This window comes from Bubalus bubalis, chromosome 10 (genome assembly GCF_019923935.1).
Source record: "Bubalus bubalis isolate 160015118507 breed Murrah chromosome 10, NDDB_SH_1, whole genome shotgun sequence".
Classification (NCBI taxonomy): domain Eukaryota; kingdom Metazoa; phylum Chordata; class Mammalia; order Artiodactyla; family Bovidae; genus Bubalus; species Bubalus bubalis.
Window position 1 is genome coordinate 63,239,489 of NC_059166.1, and position 12,450 is coordinate 63,251,938.

The window sequence follows — 12,450 nt, forward strand, 5'->3', positions numbered from 1 at the left end:
AAATTCTTCAGGAGATGGGAATACCAGACCACCTGATCTGCCTCTTGAGAAATTTGTATGCAGGTCAGGAAGCAACAGTTAGAACTGGACATGGAACAACAGACTGTTTCCAAATAGGAAAAGGAGTTCGTCAAGGCTGTATATTGTCACCCTGCTTATTTAACTTATATGCAGAGTACATCATGAGAAACGCTGGACTGGAAGAAAGACAAGCTGGAATCAAGATTGCCGGGAGAAATATCAATTACCTCAGATATGCAGATGACACCACCCTTATGGCAGAAAGTGAAGAGGAACTAAAAAGCCTCTTGATGAAAGTGAAAGTGGAGAGTGAAAAAGTTGTAACCTTAAGAAGCTTATAAAGAACAAATATAAAATTAACAGAGTATGGACAGGCCTTTTAACTTTTCTTGTGCTTCTTCCCTGTGTTGTTTTAGAGCTGGGGAATATTTTTCTTTTTTGGAAAGGGAAAAGCTTTGTGAAGAGTCCTTTAGTCCGTTTTTTAATGTGACAATTACAAATAGGAACTCATAGTTAACTAACTTTTAGATGACAGTAATCCAACTGTGAAAGCCTTTCTCAGCTATTCCCATTCTCTTTTATAAATCTAGCTCTTGTTTTTTTTAATCTAACTCCCTTTATAACTATATTTTTATGCTTTGATTAGTGATGCCATAAGATATTTCTTTGTACATATATGCTTTATAGTGAATTTCCGTTTGTTGACCTGTCTTTCCAGAAACGTGTGGAAACTAGTACAACTCTACTGAACTTACTTTGTTTCTCACCAGAATCCTTTGGGGCAACTAGAGAATTGGAGTCACCACCTGAAGTAGAACTAGAAGACTGACACAAAAGGCATAACAGAAGGGAGGAGCTCAGAAAATAGGATAGCAATTTAAAAAATGGTGATTCCAGAGGGACAGTTTTAGAGGTACATCTTTATCTATAGCTGGGGGATATTCAAGCTATAGGTATGAAAGAATAAAAAGATCAAGATCTTGGGGAGCTAGGAAAAGCAAGCAATTTTTTTAAAGATAGTCTTTATATCCTCTTAGGAAATCCCAAAGAGTATAGGAGAAAGAGTAATTGTGGGCTCTCTGTGGGGGAAGGAGAAAAACTATAATTCATTCTTATGAAGAGAAAAAGAGGTGCTTCTCGAAGACCTTTCCATACCTGAAGTGGAGATATGACTGAAAATGGGCAGATTTATACTTGGAATTGTCCTTGAAAGTAACTAATGACTGAAATAAACATTTCTCTGCCTCTGGTTTAAATGTTGTCCTTCACTCACTTTCACTCCCTCTGCCCTTACAGCTCCTTCAACCCAAGAGATGTTCCACAGACTGCTTCATCTAAACTCAGTTTCATCACCTTACCTATTTTTCTACTTTATCTTTTCTCAAGAATGTGAGTGCCGTAGTTTATACTTGGCAAAAATCTCACCTGGATATGCCTTTGTTTTCTATGCACTTAAGATGGTAGCTGAATATTTTTAATTTACCAGTAGTAAAGTCATTACTTGTGGAGATGTTTTACTAAAACAAATTACCATAAAAAATTAAAATCACTTAAGGAACACTTGAATATTTTAACTAAGAATTGTGAATTTTTTTTGCAACATCAGTGCAATGTAGTAGAAAAAACATAGATCTCAGAAATAGGAGACTTGGGTTCATGTTGATTCTGACACTTAGTAGTTTAGACAATCAAATGACTTTGGAACCTCTGTTTCTCATTTGTAAAAGTGGGATTGTATTACTACCTACCTCATAGGGTGGTAGTAATGAAATAACATGTCAAAGCACCCAGCAGAAGGGTTGGCACTGAATAAAAACTCAGTAAGTGTTGTATCTGAGCAGCCAAAAAGAGAAAAAATTGTCATAGATCCTGAGTTGCAGGGGTTAAAGCCTGAAAGCAAGAACCAAAAGGTACTCTTCATAAAAGTGAGAATATTCTAAATTTACTTTTTTTTTTCTTTTTCTGCATGCCTAGGATGAAATTGCTTTGATTTGTTCCCTGGCTCAGGTTTCTAGTGGGGGTTGGGTAAAGAATACAATCCTACCATGATGTGGAAATATGTACTCATAGCAACTTGATTTGAAGTTTGTTTGGGTTGTTGGGGTGACATGTATTAGGAAAGATGATAAAGAATGGTCTCCTGTTGCTCCATCACAATTACTGAACTGAAAATGTGTCTCTGCTCACAGACTGCTGCTTGCCTTTGACTCCTCAGGGGGTGGAGCAAACGATTTCCTTCCTGGATGGGGCTGTCTATGGTCAGTGTACAAGAGTTGCTGTAGCAACCCCGCAGCTGTGCTCTGCCTAGCAGAAACTCGGTAGGATATCATAGATTTTTGTTCACTTAAGTGAAAAACAGGTTTGCTTGTTTTTTATTTAATCATAAATTGAAAGCAATGAAATTATAACTTTTATCCAAGACAAGTCTCAACTTTGATGCAACTATGAAACTAGAAAGTTTGAGTGTTTGAAGCAGTAGGTATTGTGACTATTCTAATCCTGGAAATAGGAGTTGGAATCTTGAATTAACTGTATTTGTGTGGGTCATTGGTAACATGACCATTTTTATTAAGTTGTAGCTAAAGATAGGAAGATTGGAGGGAAATGCCCTATTTTCAACAGTACAAGGTTAAAGGAAATATTTAATACAGTGTGCTAACTGGCTGGGATGGTATGCTTGAAACTTATTTTTTAGTTATGTGTAAAGCTTTCTTCCTTTAAAAATAAAATTTTAACTGTAGAGTAGTATTCTTAATCCATGATAAGACATCAAAATGTAAATCAAAACTTGACTTGTGAGATATCAAATTAGGGGGAAAGGGTGGGTTGGTCATGAGCAATGGAAGGAGTGCTCAGTGTGGCCAAAAATGCACCAGCTGCCATTGTTGGTATAGTGTAAATAGTGAAACTCCTAATGGAGTTTTCCTGGAACTCTATTCATCTGTAACTAAAGCTGTACCTACAGAGAACATTTAATTGTATGTGAAGTTTAGATAAGTATAAGCTGACTCCCAGATGTACAACAATACAAACCTATCTAAGGCATAGCATAGAATCTTGAGATTAAAAAAAAAAAAATTCCTTGTGGGTGCCATGGCACCTTTTAATTAAAGTAAAATGAGGATAAATAAAAATAATAATCGTCACCGGTGTGAAAATAAATTCACTTCTTGGTAAATAGACCTTGCCAGTACCTCAGACTTATTCTTCATAACCTGTGTACTTATTTAACTTTCCTCCTTTTTTTTTTTTTTTTTTTTTTTTTGGTGTTTTGTTATATAGAGAGAATCAGATACAGCAAAATGGTAAAATTTAAAGTTTAAAATATTGTCTAGACCAGAGTTTATTTTGATTATAGCTATGAAGTGTTTACATAAAGAATCAGGTCAATTTTTTCTCCTGATGGGTTTTTTTTTTTTTTTTTTTTTTTTTGCTATGCTGGGTCTTCATTGCTGAGAGGGCTTTTCTTTAGTTGTATCAAGTGGGGGCTGCTCTCTAGTTGCAGAGCATGGGCTCTAGAGTACGTGGACTTCAGTAATTGTGGCATGTGGATCAGTAGTTGTAGCTCCCGGGCTCTAGAGCACAGGCTCAATTGTTGTGGGGTGCCTGGGCTTAGTTCCTCCACAGCATGTGGAATCTTCCCAGATCAGGGATCAAACCTGTGTCTCCTGCATTTCCAGGCAGATTCTTTACTGCTGAAACACCAGAAAACCCTCCTGATGGGTTTTTGAGTGTATTCTCCATACCAGTATAGTGTCATTGCATTCTCAAAAGCTTATTAGATGCCATAGACAATTATTAAAATTATAAACTAGGATACCCCCACTGAAGAAATGTATTTTTTATTATATATGCATGATCTATTGTATTTCTTGTATTATATCTGTTTAACAGTTTTAACAGAAAAGAAGTAAACTGATCTCTTGTTACTTTACACTGTGAGGTATTTTTTGTTTCTGTTTTTCAACCATGTAAGACTTATAAATGCCAGTTCATCAGTTTGTAATGTTGAGAGACTGGATGCAGGCTGTAGGCAGAATGCTGGGCATTATGAATTTTCTATTAAAGAAAGACAGAAAAAGTTATTTGAATGGTATAATCAGCTTTCTAGAATAATCTTTTAAAATAAGTATGATGTTATCCACCATACTTTCTGCCTAGATTTTGCTTATCTAGCTTCCCTTAATTCTTCAGATCTCAATTTACTGCTGCCTCTAAGAAACCCTCTTTAAGCGTCTTCTTCACATCCCTACCTGCTCCCAAATCTGGCTTAGCTGCCTTTTCTAGGTACTTGCTCTGTCTTTACATTTTGCACATTTGCTTGTTATCATTTGTTTGTTTGTCTTCCCATAGACTGAAAGCTCCCTGAAGGCAAGATCATTTCTTGTTCACCACTGTAGCCAAGAACCTAGCATAGTACCTGGCCCATAAGTGGCCTCTCAGTAAATATTTAATAATTATATTGCATGGAAATACATTAACCTTATTTGGTGAACTCATTTGGAATGAGCATATTGGATCAAGTACTGTTGTTTCAGGCACCAGTTCAGCTATTCTGCTGTTTCATCTTTTAAGGATATGTGACCATATTTTACATAAACACTAGTTAAGAATATTTAAGTATTTTATTATTTTGGGGGGAGGAGTGCAGACAACAGGCACTCAGAATGTTGCTTTCTTTGATATTATGATGCTAAGAGGAAAAGGTTTGAGAATCAAGGTAGTTCTTTGCTTGTATATTGGTGTGTTTGACATGTTCATTCAGCAAGTATTGATCTCTAATAATCAAGAATTTGTTGATCCTAGGATACTGTGTTAGTTGCTATAGAAGATTCAAAGAAATTATACATGAATTATGTCTTTAAGTTGCTTATAGTCTGATAGTAGAGATAAGACATACATAAACATATAAGAAAGAAAACAGTAAGTGGCACAGAGGTATAATGATCAGCGTAGAGCAGATGCTCAAAAAATATTTGTCTACCAAACCTTTGTTTTCATCCATTCATAGATGAAGTCAGCCTGTTTGTATTTCTTCATTCGTTATCTTGATATATATATGGCTCTCCTCTGCTTTATTTCCTCATGGCAGAATTGGTCTCAGATTCTTAATCTTCCATAACTTATTGATTGAGGAAACCAGTCCACCCAGTAGTCTCAAATACGTACTGTCACATAACCAGCACCAAATTCAAAGACATGAGTCAAAAGAATGGTATGAAACACTGAAGTATATGGGAAGAGAGTGGAGAGTAATTGGGGCAAAAGTCAAACAATAAGGATTTAGACTGCAATAGAAGAATAATATAGTGGCAAGTTATATACTAAAGGCCAGTTATTGATTTTCACAGAATTATGCAAATAATTTCCAGTCACTTTCCTTATGAATTTAACCCTCTCAATTTCCTCATACTTCATCTTCTTTATCACTTAGGCCAAGTCAGTATTTTTCAAACTGTAGATCATATCCTATTAATGGATTGTGAAATCAATTTAGTGGATCACTGTCAACATTTTTAAAAATAATATAGAATAGCATTGAAACTGTCAGAGCACTTCACACGTAGAGAAGGTAGTGCTGTTTTATGAAATTTTGTGAGAACTAAATTATAATTTAAAATGCAAAATTATAATTTAAAATGTAAAATTATAATTTCTAAATGTTATTTGGAAAAGTAAAAGCCAGCTTTTAATAAATGTTCAAAGGGAATGAATTTGAAAAATGTGGAGGACAGTGAGATAGCCAGTATAAAACAGGAATACTCTCAAGTTCCCTACTATGACTTGTGGCAGTCTACTGTTGACCCCAGAAATACCATTTCAAATTTGTTTTGATTGTTCTACAGGTAAAAGTCCCACTTTAGTCAATACCGTTACATTTGCTGGTCTATAGAATACTCTTTTCAAACACTAGCCAACCTACATTAGAAAAGTGTTACTTTTCTAATGTGGATACAAATAAATATATTCACCATGAATTCTTTAACAAAAGGCCTCAATTATTCCTCAGCCATTGTTTCTGTCTTGTCACTGCCTCTGTGTGGAATCTAACCAAGCAGGGGTTTTATGATTAGGAAAAAAATCTTTTCTGTAGGTGCTTGAGACAGTTTTAAAATGCATAAAGAAGTGAGATTTGTAAGAGGAAAAACTGTGTGCATGTCTTGAATCTGAAATGAGCAAAGATTTATCCTGTGAGAAACCCTATTTGTTTGAGCATCAGCAGTCAACAACACTAAAAAAGTTTGAAACCTGATGTACTACCAACAGGACACTCTTTAAAAACATGTCATTTTACTGAACTGATAAAATATTTTGAAAAGAGTGAATGGAGTATATAAATATCTTACCTGAAAAACAGCTTCATTAAATGAAATAACTGCCAACTGAGAGGCTGTGGTTCTGTGACTTTTGATATCCTGTTCAACATGTTTCTTCAGGCCGTGTCAGCTTTTGGCTGTGGTTAGAACACTTTCACTTTTCACTTTCATGCATTGGAGAAGGAAATGGCAACCCACTCCAGTGTTCTTGCCTGGAGAATCCCAGGGACAGAGGAGCCTAGTGGGCTGCTGTCTATGGGGTCGCACAGAGTCGGACACGACTGAAGCGACTTAGCAGCAGCAGAACATAGGGAGAAGTGCCATAAGGAAGCGAACATCAGAGTGATGTTCATTATAATAGGATTCTACTCACTTGTAAAAGTTTGTTCACCACTACAAAGTATTAAAAGTGCTTAAACTGTTAAATAGATTTTAGTCCTTATGAAAAGATTATAAAGTGAGCCAGACCTTCTAGTCATAGCTAAAATATTCTTTTGACCTAATTTTGCTTAATCTGATCAAGTAAATTTTAGGATAAGTTTTGAAAAACCTTGAAAGTTTTTCTTTGGTTAATTTTCTTTAAAGTTAAATGTACATTGACTTGTGGGATATTTCTTAGAAAATCTATTACTGAACTAGTACAGAATGTGAATCATTTCTTGCCTGAAATATAAGATTGTTGTTTACAAGGCAGTTGTCCAGAATCTTCTCGTTAAATTGGAAACTATTTCACTTTTCATCACTGTAGGTTCTTTTAACTTCACAAGTGTGTTATTTAAAACATAAATCCTATTGGTACACAGGAAACCCATTTAAAATTAAATTTTAAAACACTCTTGAGAATTCCATGGAACATTTTTGGTTTTAGAATTTCTAGCAAAATAAAAAGTACCTTTAATACCTTAAATATGCATTTTCAGAGATAGCTAACCCCAGACTTTGTAATAATACATGTGAAAGAATAGCACTATTAATATTTTAAAATATTGAATGCTTGAACACAGCACAAAATTATTACCTTCATTTTCCCCAAAATAAGCTAAGCCACAAATTTAAACCTGGGAAATTCAGTATCAGAATTAAAAGAAATATTTCTGGGTTAAGAAGTTCTACTTTTACTTTTATTTCAAAATGAACTTGTCTTTTTAAAGCTTATTCTGTGATTTTATGTATATAACTCTTTGATTTGATAAACTTGAAAGAATTTATATCAGTATTATATATGCTGCTTCTCTCTTGTGGTGTGATTTAAATATTGGACACCTAAGCCTAAGTAAATTTTCCGAGAGGGTCATTTTCTCTTTGTTCTTTTATAGTATAGCTCTTAAGCAGAGTGAGAGCTTTGCCTTTGCTATTTGAATAGAATGTTTTCCTGTGGTTTCTAATTCTCAGATCCACTTCTGAGCATTTCTATGGATATGCCACAAATAGTGGAGTTTGATTCTCTTAACCAGTCTAATAAAATATTATTGATACAAACTACCACTGGCTGAAGTAAAACATAAACCACTCAGAGATTAAAGCATTTAGAAAAGAAAAGGGTTTATATGCCAACAAGATTTGTGAGGGAGTCCAAGATATAGAAGGATAGCTTTCACAAATTAAAGATATGACAAGTATTTGAAAGAAAAAAAAAACTTACAAATATACCAAGGTCATCAAGTTTACAGTTAATCTCTTCAAGGTAGAAAACAGCTTTTGGATATGACATATCCAAAAAGATCATCACAGATCTTCAGACATTGGCATTGCCAAAATCAGGGATATATTTGTTTCTGTCGGGGAATATCTTATAGGAAAGACTCAAGGTTTCATTTACTGAGGGAACAAGAATCAGACAAATTGACTGTTTTTGCTGATGTTACTTTATCTCGGTTGCAAATTTCCAAGGTCACCTTTGGGCTCAGTGATTCACTAAAAGAATACATAGAACTCAGAAAAGCTATTATACTCATGGTTTATTACAACAAAAACATACAAATTTAAATCAGCAACTCAAAAAAGGACATAAGGTAAAGTTCAGGAAGTCTAGGGCTTCCCTGGTAGCTCAGCTGGTAAAGAATCTGCCTGCAATTCAGGAGATCCCAGTTCGATTCCTGGGTCAGGAAGATCCCCTGGAGAAGGGATAGGCTACCCACTCCAGTATTCTTGGGCTTCTCTGGTGGCTCAAACAGTAAAGAATCCGTCTGCAATGCAGGAGACTTGGGTTTGATCCCTGGGTTGGGAAGATTCCCCTGGAGAAGGGTATGGCAACCCACTCTAGTATTCTTGCCTGGAGAACAAGAGGAGCCTGAACAGAGGAGCCTAGTGGTGTATAGTCCATGGGGTCACAAAGAGTCAGACACAACTGAGCAACTAAGCACAGCACAGCAAAGTCCAGGAAACACCAGGCATGAACTAGAACTTGTCTTCCAGTGAAGTCATGCAGATAGCACTTAATTCTAGCAATGATGTATGATATGCTTGGAGTATTGCTCCTCTGAGCTTTGGTGTCCAATTTTTTTATTGTGGGCTGGTCACATAGCATGGCTGACTGCCCATGTGACTGACCTTCAGTCTCCGGTCCCTCTGGAGGTTATGAAAAAGTGAAAGTGATAGTCGCTTAGTGATGTCCAATTCTTTGCATTCCATGGACTGTAGCCTGCCAGACTCCTCTGTCCATGGAATTCTCCAGGCAAGAATACTGGAGTGGGTAGCCATTCCCTTCTCCAGGGGATCTTACCAATCCAAGGACTGAACCCGGGACTGCTGCATTGCAGGCAGATTCTTTTCTGTCTGAGCCACCAAAGCTGGTACCAAATGGCTGAAAGCCCCATCATAAATCACATTGTTAGCGAAGACTATCTTGCAGAGCATGAAGCTCCTAGGTAAACTAAAAGTGTTTTTATCAGGCAGGCTGGTCCATGGTCTTAGAGGTTATCTCCCAGGAGTTGAGCAAGGGTAAAATCTTTCTTTGGAATGTGAAAGGTTAATCCTTTATAACACACGGTTGTTGTATTTCATTTTCTGACTTTGGAATGTGATGTGCACTTCTTACTCTAGTTACAGTGTCAATTTTGCCTTCAAATTTCCTCCTAAGGCATGACTTTGACTGCATAAATCTGTTTAGTGATTTTCTACTGCAGTATCATTACTTGGATATTTTGTTTTTATTACGTAAATGTGATGAAAGTTCACACATATATACAAAAAACCTTCTTGTAATTTGGTTAATAAAATTAAAGTCACATGACACTAAAATTTAGGAGTTATCTTTATCTGGAAACTTTGTGAAGTTCATAAGGTTGTCATTATTTTTACATGTAAAATATCACTCTTATCAGCTCATATACGAAGACAAGAAACCAACAACCATCCAGTTCACCTCAAGCAAGTTGCTTGGACCTTGTTGTTTAATAATGGGCTTTCTGTATGTAATTTAATGAGGTTTGAGGCATGACCATGGTTACAAAAGCAATTACTAAATAACTGCCTTACAGAAAGGAGAATCTTTTTATTGTATTCTCCAGAATCGTAATTTTTATGTTTCTCTAACAATGTTCAAGCCACCACAAATAACACTAATCTCACACACTGGCAAAGTAATGTTCAAAATTCTCCAAGCCACGTTTCAACAGTACCTGACCAGTGAACTTCCAGATGTTCAAGCTGGATTTAGAAAAGGCAGAGGAACCAGAGATCAAATTGCCAACATCCGTTGAATCATCGAAAGAGCAAGAAAGTTCCAGAAAAGCATCTACTTCTGCTTTATTGACTATGCCAAAGTCTTTGACTGTGTGGATCACAACAAACTGTGGAAAATTCTTCAAGAGATGGGAATACCAGACTACCTCACCTGCCTCCTCAGAAATCTGTATGCAGGTCAAGAAGTAACAGTTAGAACTAGCCATGGAATAGCAGACTGGTTCCAAATAGGAAAAAGAGTGCGTCAAGGCTGTATATTGTCACCCTGCTTATTTAACTTACATGCAGAGTACATCATGAGAAATGCTTGGCTGGATGAAGCACAAGCTGGAATCAAGATTGCCGGGAGAAATATCAATAACCTTAGATATGCAGATGACACCACCCTTATGGCAGAAAGCGAAGAAGAACTAAAGAGTCTCTTGATGAAAGTGAAAGAGGAGAGTGAAAAAGTTGGCTTAAAGCTCAACATTCAGAAAACTAAGATCATGGCATCTGGTTCCATCACTTCATGGCAAATAGATGGGGAAACAGTGTCAGACTTTATTTTGGGGGGCTCCGAAAATCACTGCAGATGGTGATTGCAGCCATGAAATTAAAAGACACTTGCTCTTTGGAAGAAAAGTTATGACCAACCTATAGACAGCATATTAAAAAGCAGAGACATTACTTTGCCAACAAAGGTCCCTCTAGTCAAAGCTATGGTTTTTCCAGTAGTCATGTATGGTTGTGAGAGTTGGACTGTAAACAAAGCTGAGCACCAAAGAATTGACGCTTTTGAACTGTGGTGTTGGAGAAGACTCTTGAGAGTCCCCTGGACTTCAAGGAAATCCAACCAGTCCATCCTAAAGGAAATCAATCCTGAATATTCATTGGAAGGACTGATCTGAAGCTGAAACTCCAATACTTTGGCCACCTGATGCAAAGAACTGACTCATTTGCAAAAGACCCTCATGCTGGGAAAGATCGAAGGCAGGAGGAGAAGGGGATGATAGAGGACGAGATGGTTGGATGGCATCACGAGCTCTATGGACATGAGTTTGTGCAAGCTCCGGGAGTTCGTGATGGAAAGGGAAGCCTGGCGTGCTGCAGTCCATGAGACCGCAGAGAGTCGGACAGGACTGAATGGCTGAACTGAACTGAACAATCTGTTACTGATAAGCTATATTAAGATTTCCACAGATTTTTTTTTTCTGAATTCCAAAACTTCTGTTAGAACAATGCCATTTAAATAGTCTTTTATTCCAGTTTATACAAGTGTGGCCAAATAAGAGTTTGAAATAAAGAAGAATGGAATTCTTCTTATATGTCCATTAGATACAGGACATTAGTCATAATTAACTAATTTAGTCCTGGGTAAAAAATTCTTGTTTTTCTGATTTGGGGTGAAGCAATCAATTTCACAAAGTCATCTGCTTCTGGATTTAAAGAATCCTAGAAATCCTGACTCTAATCTTTTGGTAGTCTGACAGGTATCTGTCTGTCATCCTGATATCAGCTTACACTGAAAAGTCTGTTTCCATAGTCTACTCCCTATAGAGTCAATAGTTATGAGTATGATAAAAGTCTTTACTGAGGCTTTCACTGTTTTCATGTTTCTGCCAGAACACCCAATTTCTGGTCTTTGTAGTTCATAATAGGGACTTCAAACCAGGCAAATGTAAGGAAAAAGCAGAAACTGTCTATGGAGAAGACTCAGTGGAAGTGAAATTCGCTCAGTTGTGTCCGACTCTTTGTGACCCCATGGACTATACAGTCCATGGAATTCTCCACGCCAGAATACTGGACTGGGTAGCCTTTTCCTTCTCCAGGGAATCTTCCAACCGAGGAATTGAACCCAGGTTACCCACGTTGCAGGCAGATTCTTTACCAGCTGAGCCACAAGGGAAGCCTGGAGAAGACTCAGTGACTCATATTAATTTGTAGTAGCCAACAATGATCAATTAATGAAGAATAAAATCCCTTTTTTCCTGAAATAACCCATAATCATGTTTTGAAGATTTATTTAACTATCACCTTGAGAGAAAATGTATATTCTGGACAGAGTAGGCAATAAGTAGTCTCTAGATTTTTTCTGGACAGAGTAGGCAATAAGTAGTCTCTAGATTTTTTTTTTTTTAAATTTCAGTTCAGTTCAGTTCAGTCGCTTGCACACCATGCCTCCCTGTCCATCACCAACTCCCGGAGTTTACTCAAACTCATGTCCATTGAGTTAGTGATGCCATCCAACCATCTAATCCTCTATTGTCCCCTTCTCCTCCTGCCTTCAATCTTTCCCAACATCAGGATATTTTCAAGTGAATCATTTCTTCGCATCGGGTGGCCAAAGTATTGGAGCTTAGCTTCAGCATCAGTCCTTCCAATGATTATTCAGGACTGATCTCCTTCAGGATGGACTGGTTGGATCTCCTTGAAGTCCAAGGAACTC

The 12,450-nt window shown here is 36.9% G+C and overlaps 1 protein-coding gene across 2 annotated transcripts in view; it reads left to right on the forward strand.

Moving 5' to 3' along the window:
- Positions 1 to 266: 266 nt before the first annotated feature.
- Positions 267 to 12,450, forward strand: part of LOC123327728 (putative uncharacterized protein C6orf183) — a 61,998-nt gene continuing 49,814 nt past the window's right edge. For both annotated transcript variants that reach the window (XM_044924381.2, XM_044924382.2), the window contains exon 1: positions 267 to 2,339. The gene's annotated coding sequence lies outside the window, so the exon portion shown is untranslated. The remainder of the gene's footprint in view (positions 2,340 to 12,450) is intronic.